Genomic DNA, 17,758 nt, shown 5'->3' with positions numbered 1-17,758 from the left:
TATGTTACAAGGGACTGCATTTCTGGCGCTGGGGCTGAGGTGGCTTGAGGTTGATAGTAACATAAGACTAAGTAGTATTAGTAGTTTTACACTTGCTATGTGCTCTCCAATACTGTTATTATTTGCTCTGGAGGCGGCTGGGAGGACGGATGATATACGTCCCCCATACACTTCTATGGGCTCATGTCCTATCTTTCAAAATGATACGGCACCGTTCGCTCTGTATTCCTATGGAGAGGGACCAGGGTGAGCCGCGCTAATCCCCTGCTCCTCTCCGCAGCGCCGGTGTATGCATTTAGCCTTATAGTAGTTATCTAACAATAGACGAAAAATGAAAGGTTCAAGTGCACATAATGCAAAAAACAGTTAAAAAATCCATATTTAATCGATCCTTGTTTAAAACACTATTGAAAATGGACTACATGGCCACACAAACCACGCTGGTATGTTTGTGTGTCCATTTTTAAGTCCTCTTTTTTTTTTCTTTTTTTTTGGAACCGTCCATTTTTCGTGTATTGCTACAAATCTTGCTTCAAACTGGGCAAACGGACCAGTATTTGGGATTCCATACACTCAGCCCCTTACATTTGTTTTCCGGACCTGCTATTGGTGAGCTGTCTTTTTTCTTTGTCTGTAAAATTATAGTAGTTATATTCTTGTACACAGGGGGGCAGTATTATAGGGGTTATGTTCTTGTACACGGGGGGGGGGGCAGTATTATAGGGGTTATGTTCTTGTACATGGGGGGGGGGTAGTATTATAGGGGTTATGTTCTTGTACACAGGGGGGCCGTATTACAGGGGTTATCTTCTTGCACACGGGGGGGGGGGGGCGGCAGCATTATAGGGGTTATGTTCTTGTACACAGGGGGGGGGGGCAGCATTATAGGGGTTATGTTCTTGTATACGGGGGGCAATATTATAGAGCTTATGTTATTTAATATTAAATGGAGAAAAGTCTCTGGCGGGCACAGCCCCAACGATACCGCCGACAGCCCAACGCGTAGCCCGACTCTCCAGGGGCAGGGGTGATCACGGCAGGACTTTCCAGCGGTGCTCAATCAATGTATATAAGAAGATATCCATACATAAACATAGAAAGAGATGACGGCACTCACCGGTTCCAAAAGCATGAAAAGCGTCCTTTATTGGTGGGGAAGCATGCAGGGGGGTAAACAGACAGGTTCCGGCAACGGGGCCGTTTCACGCACTGTGGCGCTTTCTCAAGCCGATGGCCACGCCCCTCCGCGTCATCGCTAAAATACACATGACCGCAGGTGGGCGTGGCCATACCCATTGGGCGTGGCCATACCTAGTAACAAGCAATGCATTACAGGACCTGGGAGAATGAGACCGCAACAATAGTTCTGTGATGCACATGAATATCCTTATATAAACACACAAGGAGACAAAGTATATGTGACAACCAGGTGATAATTAAAACTATTCAGGTAAGTGGGAGGATGATAGATAGTCAGGCCCGGCATGGAGGTCCTTCCACTCATTTGTACAGTACCTTAATACAGTTAATACGATGAACATGCGATTCACATCGGTGTTTGGGGACAAAAGCATAGATTTCCTTGATGTAAGGGTTACAGAGTCTGAGGGTAGGCTCGGTACCACAGCATTCCGTAAGCCTACAGCCACCAACTCCCTGCTGCATTTTGGTAGTTTCCACCTGGAGCATACTAAGACCAACCTACCTTACAGTCAGTTCCTCCGGCTTAGACGAATTAACAGCGACGAAAGCAGATTTCAAATCGAAGCAGAGGAGGCCAAGCTTATGGACCGGGGATATCCAGCAGGACTACTAGAGGAGGCACAGGGGAAGGCAATGAATGTCCCTCGTAGGGACCTGTTGAAGGCAGGAGGAGGACCCCTGGGGGGATAGAGGGAACGGAGGAGAAGAGGTTTTCCTTCTCCTTTAGATACTCCCCCTGTGAGAGGGCCATACGATCGGCCATTCAAAGGAATTGGCATATCCTCACTCAGGATCCAGATTTAGCCAATATTTCAGGTGCTAGACCGCTAGTCGCTTTCAGGAGAAGCACCACTATTAGAGACAGATTGGTCCATAGTAAACTTCCACCAATGGGAGGGACATGGTTATGCAGGGATTCACCCACTGGCAATCACAGATGCGGTCACTGCAACTACTGCAACCTAAACGGCCAACTAAAGGTGGCAGAGTTTGGAGGGGTGAGACAGGTAGTGAAGTCGCTGATAACTTGTCGGTCGGACTTCGTGGTGTATGTGGTCTACTGCCCCTGTGGTCGTTTCTACATTGGGAAAACCATTAGGAAATTATTTACCCGATTTAGGGAGCATCAAAGATCCATTACTAAAGGTAATGGAAGCCCCCGTCTGATTGAACACGTACAACAAGTACACGGGGGCAACCCAGATGTTCTCAAGTTCTCTGGCATTGAAAGGATTGAGCATAAGGGCGTGGGAGGGGACCGTGCAAAACTCCTCCTTCAGCGTGAGAACAGGCTCATTAGTAAATTTGGGGCCCTGGGCCCTTTGGGGCTCAATGACCGCAATGAGCTCAATGTATTCTTGTGATATTTACTATCTCTTCCTTTTTCTTCTTTCATACTGGTCAGGCTTCCTTGGCCACTTAATCCCAAGCCACCATTTTACTATAACTTGGAGCATATGCTCATACAGTATTCCGCGACATGCGCCCCTTACCATATAGCACCCTGCACCCCTTATAGCACCCTGCGCCCCGTACCCTCTTCAAATTCTAGGGTGGTATTAATAGTTCGCTGTACATAAGTGCCATTTAGCGTAGATCGACGATTAGATCGCCGCAGCTGTAGTGTCTTCTTGTTTTTAACTTCAGCAGTGGGATTGAACCTCCGGTCCGGGTTTTGGAAGGACCTCCATGCCGGGCCTGACTATCTATCATCCTCCCACTTACCTGAATAGTTTTAATTATCACCTGGTTGTCACATATACTTTGTCTCCTTGTGTGTTTATATAAGGATATTCATGTGCATCACTGAACTATTGTTGCGGTCTCATTCTCACAGGTGTTGTAAAGCATTGCTTGTTACTAGGTATGACCACGCCCACTGGGTATGGCCACGCCCACCTGCGGTCATGTGTATTTTAGCGATGATGCGGAGGGGTGTGGCCATCGGCTTGAGAAAGCGCCACAGTGCGTGAAACGGCCCCGTTGCCGGAACCTGTCTGTTTACCCCCCTGCATGCTTCCCCACCAATAAAGGATGCTTTTCATGCTTTTGGAACCGGTGAGTGCCGTCATCTCTTTCTATGTTTAGTTATAGAGCTTATGTTCTTGTACATGGGGGGCAGTATTATAGGGGTTATGTTCTTGTACATGGGGGTGCAGTATTATAGGGGTTATGTTCTTGTACATGGGGGGGCAGTATTATAGGGGTTATGTTCTTGTACACAGGGAGGGGGCAGTATTATAGGGGTTATGTTCTTGTACACGGGAGGGGGCAGTATTATAGGGGTTATGTTCTTGTACATGGGGGGGCAGTATTATAGGGGTTATGTTCTTGTACATGGGGGGGGGGGGGCAGTATTATAGGGGTTATAGTAAAGGTTAAAAAGAGAAAAAGTCAGGTAACAGCTCACCCCTTGACGACTGCAGTCTTTTCAAAGTATTAGTCCAGGCCAGGTGCACGGTGTATCCCCTATCACTGGTCCGGAAATTCGCAGTGATGCATGATAATGGCAAGAGGCTTAAAAAGCAAAAAGGAAAGCGGGGAATCCAGCATCCGTACACAGAGAATCCAAGGTAGACGACTGTTTAAAAAGTAATTCCAAAATTTTTATTCTTCAAAGTTAAAAAAGTGCTTGTGCATTGACATGGGCACAAGAAAGCAAGCAGTGCGAGACACAAAAATTGGCAGAGGTAACGCGTTTCAGACTTTTTTGCGTGTTAGTCCTTACTAAGGACTAACACGCAAAAAAGTCTGAAACGCGTTACCTCTGCCAATTTTTGTGTGCCCCCCCGGGTGGAGCAGCATTATACGGGTTATATTCTTGCACACAGGGGGGGGGGGGCAGCATTATAGGGGTTATGTTCTTGTATACGGGGGGCAATATTATAGAGCTTATGTTATTTAATATTAAATGGAGAAAAGTCTCTGGCGGGCACAGCCCCAACGATACCGCCGACAGCCCAACGCGTAGCCCGACTCTCCAGGGGCAGGGGTGATCACGGCAGGACTTTCCAGCGGTGCTCAATCAATGTATATAAGAAGATATCCATACATAAACATAGAAAGAGATGACGGCACTCACCGGTTCCAAAAGCATGAAAAGCGTCCTTTATTGGTGGGGAAGCATGCAGGGGGGTAAACAGACAGGTTCCGGCAACGGGGCCGTTTCACGCACTGTGGCGCTTTCTCAAGCCGATGGCCACGCCCCTCCGCGTCATCGCTAAAATACACATGACCGCAGGTGGGCGTGGCCATACCCATTGGGCGTGGCCATACCTAGTAACAAGCAATGCATTACAGGACCTGGGAGAATGAGACCGCAACAATAGTTCTGTGATGCACATGAATATCCTTATATAAACACACAAGGAGACAAAGTATATGTGACAACCAGGTGATAATTAAAACTATTCAGGTAAGTGGGAGGATGATAGATAGTCAGGCCCGGCATGGAGGTCCTTCCACTCATTTGTACAGTACCTTAATACAGTTAATACGATGAACATGCGATTCACATCGGTGTTTGGGGACAAAAGCATAGATTTCCTTGATGTAAGGGTTACAGAGTCTGAGGGTAGGCTCGGTACCACAGCATTCCGTAAGCCTACAGCCACCAACTCCCTGCTGCATTTTGGTAGTTTCCACCTGGAGCATACTAAGACCAACCTACCTTACAGTCAGTTCCTCCGGCTTAGACGAATTAACAGCGACGAAAGCAGATTTCAAATCGAAGCAGAGGAGGCCAAGCTTATGGACCGGGGATATCCAGCAGGACTACTAGAGGAGGCACAGGGGAAGGCAATGAATGTCCCTCGTAGGGACCTGTTGAAGGCAGGAGGAGGACCCCTGGGGGGATAGAGGGAACGGAGGAGAAGAGGTTTTCCTTCTCCTTTAGATACTCCCCCTGTGAGAGGGCCATACGATCGGCCATTCAAAGGAATTGGCATATCCTCACTCAGGATCCAGATTTGGCCAATATTTCAGGTGCTAGACCGCTAGTCGCTTTCAGGAGAAGCACCACTATTAGAGACAGATTGGTCCATAGTAAACTTCCACCAATGGGAGGGACATGGTTATGCAGGGATTCACCCACTGGCAATCACAGATGCGGTCACTGCAACTACTGCAACCTAAACGGCCAACTAAAGGTGGCAGAGTTTGGAGGGGTGAGACAGGTAGTGAAGTCGCTGATAACTTGTCGGTCGGACTTCGTGGTGTATGTGGTCTACTGCCCCTGTGGTCGTTTCTACATTGGGAAAACCATTAGGAAATTATTTACCCGATTTAGGGAGCATCAAAGATCCATTACTAAAGGTAATGGAAGCCCCCGTCTGATTGAACACGTACAACAAGTACACGGGGGCAACCCAGATGTTCTCAAGTTCTCTGGCATTGAAAGGATTGAGCATAAGGGCGTGGGAGGGGACCGTGCAAAACTCCTCCTTCAGCGTGAGAACAGGCTCATTAGTAAATTTGGGGCCCTGGGCCCTTTGGGGCTCAATGACCGCAATGAGCTCAATGTATTCTTGTGATATTTACTATCTCTTCCTTTTTCTTCTTTCATACTGGTCAGGCTTCCTTGGCCACTTAATCCCAAGCCACCATTTTACTATAACTTGGAGCATATGCTCATACAGTATTCCGCGACATGCGCCCCTTACCATATAGCACCCTGCACCCCTTATAGCACCCTGCGCCCCGTACCCTCTTCAAATTCTAGGGTGGTATTAATAGTTCGCTGTACATAAGTGCCATTTAGCGTAGATCGACGATTAGATCGCCGCAGCTGTAGTGTCTTCTTGTTTTTAACTTCAGCAGTGGGATTGAACCTCCGGTCCGGGTTTTGGAAGGACCTCCATGCCGGGCCTGACTATCTATCATCCTCCCACTTACCTGAATAGTTTTAATTATCACCTGGTTGTCACATATACTTTGTCTCCTTGTGTGTTTATATAAGGATATTCATGTGCATCACTGAACTATTGTTGCGGTCTCATTCTCACAGGTGTTGTAAAGCATTGCTTGTTACTAGGTATGACCACGCCCACTGGGTATGGCCACGCCCACCTGCGGTCATGTGTATTTTAGCGATGATGCGGAGGGGCGTGGCCATCGGCTTGAGAAAGCGCCACAGTGCGTGAAACGGCCCCGTTGCCGGAACCTGTCTGTTTACCCCCCTGCATGCTTCCCCACCAATAAAGGATGCTTTTCATGCTTTTGGAACCGGTGAGTGCCGTCATCTCTTTCTATGTTTAGTTATAGAGCTTATGTTCTTGTACATGGGGGGCAGTATTATAGGGGTTATGTTCTTGTACATGGGGGTGCAGTATTATAGGGGTTATGTTCTTGTACATGGGGGGGCAGTATTATAGGGGTTATGTTCTTGTACACAGGGAGGGGGCAGTATTATAGGGGTTATGTTCTTGTACACGGGAGGGGGCAGTATTATAGGGGTTATGTTCTTGTACATGGGGGGGCAGTATTATAGGGGTTATGTTCTTGTACATGGGGGGGGGGGCAGTATTATAGGGGTTATAGTAAAGGTTAAAAAGAGAAAAAGTCAGGTAACAGCTCACCCCTTGACGACTGCAGTCTTTTCAAAGTATTAGTCCAGGCCAGGTGCACGGTGTATCCCCTATCACTGGTCCGGAAATTCGCAGTGATGCATGATAATGGCAAGAGGCTTAAAAAGCAAAAAGGAAAGCGGGGAATCCAGCATCCGTACACAGAGAATCCAAGGTAGACGACTGTTTAAAAAGTAATTCCAAAATTTTTATTCTTCAAAGTTAAAAAAGTGCTTGTGCATTGACATGGGCACAAGAAAGCAAGCAGTGCGAGACACAAAAATTGGCAGAGGTAACGCGTTTCAGACTTTTTTGCGTGTTAGTCCTTACTAAGGACTAACACGCAAAAAAGTCTGAAACGCGTTACCTCTGCCAATTTTTGTGTGCCCCCCCGGGTGGAGCAGCATTATACGGGTTATATTCTTGCACACAGGGGGGGGGGGCAGCATTATAGGGGTTATGTTCTTGTATACGGGGGGCAATATTATAGAGCTTATGTTATTTAATATTAAATGGAGAAAAGTCTCTGGCGGGCACAGCCCCAACGATACCGCCGACAGCCCAACGCGTAGCCCGACTCTCCAGGGGCAGGGGTGATCACGGCAGGACTTTCCAGCGGTGCTCAATCAATGTATATAAGAAGATATCCATACATAAACATAGAAAGAGATGACGGCACTCACCGGTTCCAAAAGCATGAAAAGCGTCCTTTATTGGTGGGGAAGCATGCAGGGGGGTAAACAGACAGGTTCCGGCAACGGGGCCGTTTCACGCACTGTGGCGCTTTCTCAAGCCGATGGCCACGCCCCTCCGCGTCATCGCTAAAATACACATGACCGCAGGTGGGCGTGGCCATACCCATTGGGCGTGGCCATACCTAGTAACAAGCAATGCATTACAGGACCTGGGAGAATGAGACCGCAACAATAGTTCTGTGATGCACATGAATATCCTTATATAAACACACAAGGAGACAAAGTATATGTGACAACCAGGTGATAATTAAAACTATTCAGGTAAGTGGGAGGATGATAGATAGTCAGGCCCGGCATGGAGGTCCTTCCACTCATTTGTACAGTACCTTAATACAGTTAATACGATGAACATGCGATTCACATCGGTGTTTGGGGACAAAAGCATAGATTTCCTTGATGTAAGGGTTACAGAGTCTGAGGGTAGGCTCGGTACCACAGCATTCCGTAAGCCTACAGCCACCAACTCCCTGCTGCATTTTGGTAGTTTCCACCTGGAGCATACTAAGACCAACCTACCTTACAGTCAGTTCCTCCGGCTTAGACGAATTAACAGCGACGAAAGCAGATTTCAAATCGAAGCAGAGGAGGCCAAGCTTATGGACCGGGGATATCCAGCAGGACTACTAGAGGAGGCACAGGGGAAGGCAATGAATGTCCCTCGTAGGGACCTGTTGAAGGCAGGAGGAGGACCCCTGGGGGGATAGAGGGAACGGAGGAGAAGAGGTTTTCCTTCTCCTTTAGATACTCCCCCTGTGAGAGGGCCATACGATCGGCCATTCAAAGGAATTGGCATATCCTCACTCAGGATCCAGATTTAGCCAATATTTCAGGTGCTAGACCGCTAGTCGCTTTCAGGAGAAGCACCACTATTAGAGACAGATTGGTCCATAGTAAACTTCCACCAATGGGAGGGACATGGTTATGCAGGGATTCACCCACTGGCAATCACAGATGCGGTCACTGCAACTACTGCAACCTAAACGGCCAACTAAAGGTGGCAGAGTTTGGAGGGGTGAGACAGGTAGTGAAGTCGCTGATAACTTGTCGGTCGGACTTCGTGGTGTATGTGGTCTACTGCCCCTGTGGTCGTTTCTACATTGGGAAAACCATTAGGAAATTATTTACCCGATTTAGGGAGCATCAAAGATCCATTACTAAAGGTAATGGAAGCCCCCGTCTGATTGAACACGTACAACAAGTACACGGGGGCAACCCAGATGTTCTCAAGTTCTCTGGCATTGAAAGGATTGAGCATAAGGGCGTGGGAGGGGACCGTGCAAAACTCCTCCTTCAGCGTGAGAACAGGCTCATTAGTAAATTTGGGGCCCTGGGCCCTTTGGGGCTCAATGACCGCAATGAGCTCAATGTATTCTTGTGATATTTACTATCTCTTCCTTTTTCTTCTTTCATACTGGTCAGGCTTCCTTGGCCACTTAATCCCAAGCCACCATTTTACTATAACTTGGAGCATATGCTCATAAAGTATTCCGCGACATGCGCCCCTTACCATATAGCACCCTGCACCCCTTATAGCACCCTGCGCCCCGTACCCTCTTCAAATTCTAGGGTGGTATTAATAGTTCGCTGTACATAAGTGCCATTTAGCGTAGATCGACGATTAGATCGCCGCAGCTGTAGTGTCTTCTTGTTTTTAACTTCAGCAGTGGGATTGAACCTCCGGTCCGGGTTTTGGAAGGACCTCCATGCCGGGCCTGACTATCTATCATCCTCCCACTTACCTGAATAGTTTTAATTATCACCTGGTTGTCACATATACTTTGTCTCCTTGTGTGTTTATATAAGGATATTCATGTGCATCACTGAACTATTGTTGCGGTCTCATTCTCACAGGTGTTGTAAAGCATTGCTTGTTACTAGGTATGACCACGCCCACTGGGTATGGCCACGCCCACCTGCGGTCATGTGTATTTTAGCGATGATGCGGAGGGGCGTGGCCATCGGCTTGAGAAAGCGCCACAGTGCGTGAAACGGCCCCGTTGCCGGAACCTGTCTGTTTACCCCCCTGCATGCTTCCCCACCAATAAAGGATGCTTTTCATGCTTTTGGAACCGGTGAGTGCCGTCATCTCTTTCTATGTTTAGTTATAGAGCTTATGTTCTTGTACATGGGGGGCAGTATTATAGGGGTTATGTTCTTGTACATGGGGGTGCAGTATTATAGGGGTTATGTTCTTGTACATGGGGGGGCAGTATTATAGGGGTTATGTTCTTGTACACAGGGAGGGGGCAGTATTATAGGGGTTATGTTCTTGTACACGGGAGGGGGCAGTATTATAGGGGTTATGTTCTTGTACATGGGGGGGGCAGTATTATAGGGGTTATGTTCTTGTACATGGGGGGGGGGGGCAGTATTATAGGGGTTATAGTAAAGGTTAAAAAGAGAAAAAGTCAGGTAACAGCTCACCCCTTGACGACTGCAGTCTTTTCAAAGTATTAGTCCAGGCCAGGTGCACGGTGTATCCCCTATCACTGGTCCGGAAATTCGCAGTGATGCATGATAATGGCAAGAGGCTTAAAAAGCAAAAAGGAAAGCGGGGAATCCAGCATCCGTACACAGAGAATCCAAGGTAGACGACTGTTTAAAAAGTAATTCCAAAATTTTTATTCTTCAAAGTTAAAAAAGTGCTTGTGCATTGACATGGGCACAAGAAAGCAAGCAGTGCGAGACACAAAAATTGGCAGAGGTAACGCGTTTCAGACTTTTTTGCGTGTTAGTCCTTACTAAGGACTAACACGCAAAAAAGTCTGAAACGCGTTACCTCTGCCAATTTTTGTGTGCCCCCCCGGGTGGAGCAGCATTATACGGGTTATATTCTTGCACACAGGGGGGGGGGGGCAGTATTATAGAGGTTATGTTCTTGTACACAGGGGGGGCAGTATTATAGGGGTTATGTGCTTGTACACAGGGGGAGGCAGTATAAGGGGTTATGTTCTTGTACACAAGGGGGGGGGCAGTATTATAGGGGTTATGTTCTTGTACACGGGGGGGGGGCAGTATTATAGGGGTTATGTTCTTGTACACAGGGAGGGGGCAGTATTATAGTGGTTTTGTTCTTGTACACAGGGAGGGGGCAGTATTATAGGGGTTTTGTTCTTGTACACAGGGTGGAGCAGCATTATACGGGTTATGTTCTTGCACACAGGGAGGGGGCAGTATTATAGGGGTTATGTTCTTGTACACAGGGAGGGGGCAGTATTATAGGGGTTATGTTCTGTTCACCTAAGGCACCAAAAAGGCTAGAATTGGCCGTGTGCAACAGATAATAAATAAGTATACCTGGTTGGCTGCAGGCATGGCTCAGTACTGAGGTCTACCAGAACCCCTGCGTGCAGCCTGTTATTCACACTTGCCTGCGTGCAGCCAGTTATCAGCACTATTTCCACCGTCATTAAAATCATCGTTTGTGCCCCCTATTGTAGTCGGCTCTGGGGTCTATGTTAATTATGACACAGGCAGTATTATGCACTTTTGGTTTCCGGGGTTTTTGGTGCATCTAGGGTTTTGGTTTATAGTGCGCCCCCCCATTGCGGCCCTTGGACCAAAAATGGTTGTGCACCCATGCTCTAAGGGGACTGGTGTGTGTGTGTGGGGGGGGCTAAAAATGGGTCTCCTCCTCCCCACAGGTTCCCTTTAAAGTTGAGCAGGATGAAAATAAATTTTACCTTCTGGCCTAAATCCTTAGATCATTTAAAGGACAGACATTTTGAAGGAAATTTTTAAGTTTTTGTAATTTATTATAATATGTTTGCGGAGTTGCTCCATTTTATCACAAATCCACCAATATTGTAACTGACTCTGTTTCCACAGCCCTGAGGTGTTTGATACAGAACAGCGAGAGAGATAGTGACTGTGTGTCTGGCAGGGGCCAAGGTAGCAGACTGAGGACAGTCTGCGTGACTGCTGTGGGATGTATGTTACTTGGGACTGCATGTCTGGTGGGGGTCTCAGGTGGCAAAGGATCTGTTACATTGGACTGTGTGACTGGTGGGGGGTTGAGGTGTATATTACATGAGACCGTGTGTCTGTAGGCTTAGGTGGCAAGAGTGAAATCCTCTTTATTCTTTGGATCAGTAGCTACAAAGGCAGGGAATCCCATGATGTCATTGATGACCTCACATGGATTTTTTGACTAGCGGAGACAGATGTGCATTTTAATTTTACAGTTTTTCCCACAAGTACATTTTTCTATATGCTCACTAGAGTTATCTGTTGGGCGCCAAAGCTGCACCACGTCAACTATTAACTGTAAATTATATCATGAAATCTAGTGCATTCCTCTTGTTCACTGTCATGATTATATCTTGAGTACATCTCCTCTTAATTTTGGCATTATATGATTAGTGTTTTTATATTTGTGTGAGCGTCCCCAGTGTGCCTTTTAAGTCCTCTATTAAGTACCATGAGGTGTATTGAAAATGTATCATTAACTCGTTAAATTCTTCCCTGTTTAAATATTTTTCAATAAACATCCGCCATTTAACAAAAACAATTTTGTCTTTATTTCTCCTCTCCTACTCACTTCCTGTTTGTCAATATGTATATAGTGTGATACTTGCTGATGAAACAAATCTACACCTAGTAACGAACATTTAGGGCAACTTACTATTCTTTCTGGACGCAATTGGGTTGGGGGTAAATTGAATGCATATATTGCTGAATGTAATAGTTTGAATTGTGTTTCTCTCCACCTCTCACTTATTACCCATCTTTCCACGTTCCCATGACGGCCCCCACCTGGAGGATGCTCCTTATATCTGTAGGGACAGGAAGTCACAAGAGTTTAAAAGGCTCCTCCCTAGCACCCCACACCAGTGTCTTCCTGTCCCTAGGGGATACAAGTCGCAAGAAATTCTTCTCTGCGGAGAATGAATACCTTTTTTTTTCTTTAATTGTAAGGTTCTTAGGAACCCAGTCCGCTCCGACACTTATATTAAGTGCTGGGAAAAGACTTAAAGGGAACCTGTCACCAGGAGACCCATTTTTAGCACTCCCCCAGTCCCCACAGAGCATAGTACATACGCTGCCAAAGTGTTTTTGTATAAAAAATTGGTTTTACAGAAAAAAAGATATGTTATATTGTACCTTTCATTAGCATCTGCTGTGTGATTAGGCAGTTGCCAAAAGGGAGGGTCTGGAAAGGAGTAGTTTCCCCCCACCCTTGGGGAACAGCTACTCCATGTGACGTTTTCAAATATATGAAAACACCCATCACTTGGCTTAGTGACGCCCCCTGCTCCTCTACAGCCAATCCCGAGTGTGGGGAGTTATTAATATATTTGAAAAAGGTCACATGTTTCCCACGGGTGGGGGGAAAACTGCTCCTTTCCAGACCCTCCCTTTTGGCAACTGCCTAGTCACACAGCAGATGCTAATGAAAGGTACAATATAACATATCTTTTTTTCTGTAAAACCAAATTTTTTTATACAAAAACACTTTGGCTATGTGGGGACTGGGGGAGTGCTAAAAATGGGTCTCCTGGTGACAGGTTCCCTTAAACACCCCCTGTCCCCTGTACTCTCCCCTGCTAGGGTCTATCCAGCGGTCCCGCGCGACTAATGCTGGCTCCGGTGGGTTGAAAAGAGGAAAGGAGTACTGGGGGGAAAAGTTACCTGCTGGGCCGGCGGGCAAAAAATTTGTCCTCCGCTCCAGAAAAGCTGGAACCAGAGACCGCGATACCGGGCGAGCCGGCCTACCTCTTAGAGCAAATCGCCGCCCTCCTCACAAATCCGGCTCCGACGACCTATGTGTGGTTCCGGCATCAGGTCCCAGCATGGCGCTGACTTCCGGTGCATCGCGATGAACTTCTGGTCCAGCAATCCCAGCCGTCCAATCAGGTAACACTTCCGGGTCTCTCCGGAGGGGGTGGGGAGGAGCCTAGACTTAAAGACTCAGGCATATGGCGTTGGTCTCTGACAACACCAAGTCGACTCCAGCGTTGGCAGATGATACGATTAACGTGTTCCAGGTCCTGGTACCTGTAAGTACAAGCCCTGGGCTATCTCTCTGCTATATTTCAGCATACCTATCTAGTAATTGCTGTTGTTATGTATACCTTCTCAGGGTAAGGAACAGAAAGAACCCAGAGAAAAGGAGCAAAGAGAGAGAGGGAAAAACCAACTAAAAAACCATCCAAACGTTGTGGGCTGTGTAATGCAAAAATGGCAGAGGATTATAAAAAGAGCTTATGTCCAGAAAATCCTCAAAGAGGAAAGATCTTCTTTAAAACCCCTTAAGGACGCAGCCTGTTTGCAGGTTAAGGCTCGCAACTTTTTTTTGAAATTTGACCAGTGTCTCTTCCTGTGGTAATAACTTTTGAACACTGTTACTTATCAAAGCGATTCTGAGATTGTTTTTTCCCCACATGTTGTACTTCATTTTAGTGGTAAATTTTGGCTGATAAGTTTTGCGTTTATTTACAAAAAAAAGAAAAAAATGATGAATTTTTAGAAAAATTGGCCATTTTCGAAATTCAAAATCACCGCGTTTTCAGGCAGATAGATTTACCACCTAAATAACTTGCAGAATAACATTTCCCATTTGTCTACTTTTCATTTTCCTAATTTTTGAAATGTTTGGATAATTTATTTTGACGTCACGCGGCCTACAAATCGAATAGCGATTTTCCGTATTTTCGGAATTGACTATTTTGGGGATAAATACTGTTTGAAATAAAATTTTACATATTTAGCAACAAAACCCCCTATATAACCAGCCCATTTTCAAATCTGCACCCCACAAACTATCAGAAACAGCACTTACAAAAATTGTTAACCCCTTGAGATCTTCATAGTAATTGAATCAAAATGGCGGTGAAATTTAGAATGGTCAAATTTTGTCGGTTATACATTCATTTAGCCCTAAAATTTACACATTTCCAAAAGATAAAAAGAGAAAACTCACCATAAAATTTGTTCTACAATTTCTCCTGAGTGCAGCGACCCCCCACATGTGGACATTACTTGTGTTATGGGGGCACAGCGAGGCGCAGAAGGGAAGGAGCACCCTGCAGCTGCCAGGATTTTAGTTTCCTCATTGGCCCCTTTTGAAGGCTATAACATTTTCGCTTTTCCGTTATTTGGGCCATGTGACGACATTTTTTTTGCGGGACGAGATGCTTTTTCCAGTGTTACCATTTTGGGGTTGGTATCACCTATTGTTGAAAATTTAGGAACTTTTTTTTGAGGTCATGAGTAGAAAAGCATCAATTCTGTACTGGATTTTTTACTTTTTTTTTTTTTCGTGTTCACCGTATAGACTAATAATCCTGTTATCGTTATTCTATGGGTCGATACGATTACGGGGATACCAGATATGAATATTTTTTCTTATGTTTTACTAAATTTGCCAAATAAAACCCTAATGTGGGGAAAAATCTATCATTTTTGCATCGCCGTCTTCCAAGTGGCATAACATTGTTACGTTTTTGGCTACAGAGCTGGTTGATGGCTTGTTTTTTGCGGGACATTTTGTTCTTTGCAACAATATCATTCTGGAGTACATATGTTTTGTTTATCACTTTTTATTGCATTTTTAGTGGGATATAATAGGTAAAAATCATAATTTTTGGCGGGTTTTTGACGGTTTTTTTTTACGGCGTTCATCATATGGGTTCAATAGTTATTTAGTTTTATTCTACGGATTGTTACGGACGCGGTGATACTATATATGTGGGGTTTGTGTTATGATTTAGACTTTTTTGAGCGTTATATGTCTCTTTATATGTTTTGGGGCTTATGGGCATTTTTAGTGATTTATAAAGTAATTTTTTATTGAAAAACATTATTTTGTACATTTTTTTACATGATCCACCATGGGATATGAACAAGCAATCATCTGATTGCTTGTTCTTGATAATACTCTGCAATACTAATGTATTGCAGGGTATTATCAGTGCCAGCCTATGCAGATGCATAGGCTGACACTTTGCCTTTAAGATGACGTCACAGACGCCATCTTAAAGGTAAACCCTCCAGGCTTCTCTGGGGTCCCGATCGGACCCCAGAGGAGCCAAAACAGCGATCGCCCCCCCCGAAAACGGTGCGGGGGGGCCGATCGTGGGGTAAAGACCCCCAGAAGGCAAGTTAAATGCCGCGGTCGCGTTGACCGCGGCATTTAACGGGTTAAACACCCGCGATCGGAGCCCACTCCGACCGCGGGTGTTAGCCGGGGATGTCAGCGGTAAATTACCGCTGAAATCCCGCGGCTAACGATGCCGGTTCGGCTGCTATGCAGCGCTGAACCGGCATCGGCTCTGCGCCGTAGCTGTACTGCGCTGAGCGCTAATCGTCGGAAGCTGCGCAGTACAGCTACGGCGCGGAGCGCTAAGGGGTTAATAGATGAACTAAGATCAGTAATTAAGGAAGAAGTATACTCATTTATTGAACCGCCTAAGAAAAAGGCTAGATGTATTCAAACATCCTCTTCTGATGAGGATTCGGATTTTCCTTCAGGATCCCTTAGCGAAAAAATTCAGGATGACCTTAAAGAAGCCCAACCTAGAGAACTAAATCAGGCAAAATATTTTCCTCAGAGGATCTGGATAATTTATTAAAAAATACTCTAGATATCGAGAACGTGATTGAACAATCCTCGGTTCAGTGTGAACTCTTTGGAGGCCTAAGATATAAAAAGAAACGGGTCTTTCCAGTGGTAGACACCTTAAAAGACCTAGTTTTAGAAGAGTGGAAGGTCCCAGAAGAAAGAATATCAGTCCCTAAAGAATTTCTAATAGACTAGTATTTGAAGATAATGCCTTATGGGATTCTATACATAAAATAGATGTTCAGGTCACCAAAGTGGTTAAAAAGACTGATTGATCTCCCCTTTGAGGTTATCGCACAGCTTAAAGACCCTCTAGATCGGAAATCTGATGCCCTTTTGAAAAAAGCGTGGGAAGCATCTTCCTTAAACATAGAAACAAACATTGCGTCCACTCCTGTAGCCAGGACCCTCTTTTTGTGGCTGTCAGAATTAGAAAACCACCTAGTAAATAAAACCCCTAGGTCACTGTGGGTAAAACAATGGGGCAGTGATGTTAAATCAAAAACCATGTTATGTGGAATTCCATTCCAGGGAGAATTTGTCTTTGGCAGCGAACTGGATTCTATCCTGGAAAGAGCTGCGGATAGAAAAAAGGGGTTTCCGGTTAACAAACCTTCACCCAAAAGACCCTCTTTTGCCTTTCGCCCATCTAGGGAAAATAAAACCCAATTTAGAGGCAAGGGGAAGTCCGGCAGGTGGAGCTACGCATAAGGCGGTGCAGGTCGCGGTTACCTCTTCAACCCCGACAAAAAACAAAACAGACAATGACTTACAGGTTGGGGGGAGGCTTTCTTATTTTGTATCAAAATGGGAAGAAATTTCCCCGTGTCCCTGGGTTCGGCAGATCATTCAAGCAGGTTACAGAATAGAATTTCTCCATCCCCCCCCCCCAACAAAACTTTAAAATTTCTCCCAAATTTACTAATACTCAAAATCTCCAGCTCTGGGCCAACATTCAGCAGCTGTGCCACATGAATGTGATTTAGTACAGGAGACAGAGAAAGGGAAAGGATTTTATTCCCCTCTATTTTTAGTAAAAAAAAAAAAAAACGAACAGCACTTGCCGTTTAATTATAAGCCTAAAAAAATTTAACAAATTTATAATAAGCAAACATTTCAAGATGGAGTCAATAAAATCTGCAGTGTCTCTCATAGGTCAAAATTATTCTCTATGTACAGTGGACCTCAAGGACGCGTACTATCACGTCCCAATCTTCCAAAACCACCAGAAATATCTGAGGTTTGCAATTCGATCATTTTCATCAAATCTTCATTTTCAGTTCAGGACACTACCATTTGGAATTTCAACCGCTCCATGCATATTCACCAAGTTAATGGTAGAAGTAGTAGCCTACTTAAGAATGAGAAACATTGTAATAGTACCCTACTTAGACGACCTGCTCTTCGTGGCCAGAACAGAAGCAGAGTTAAAAATTCACTTACAGACATCTCTACTTCTCCTTCAGGATTTAGGCTGGATAATAAACCAAGAGAAATCCAATTTCTACCCAGAGAAAACAAAGACATTTCTAGGGGTAATGCTGGACTCAAGAAAACAGGGTTCCTTTTGCCACAAGAAAAATTCCTAAAATTAAAATAAGCTGTAAGTCTCATTCAGGGGAAGATCTTCTGCAGTATCCGTGCAGCCTTAAGTCTACTGGGACTCCTGACAT

The sequence above is a fragment of the Engystomops pustulosus genome, chromosome 2 (genome assembly GCF_040894005.1).
Source record: "Engystomops pustulosus chromosome 2, aEngPut4.maternal, whole genome shotgun sequence".
NCBI lineage: Eukaryota > Metazoa > Chordata > Amphibia > Anura > Leptodactylidae > Engystomops > Engystomops pustulosus.
This window is presented reverse-complemented; position numbering follows the sequence as displayed.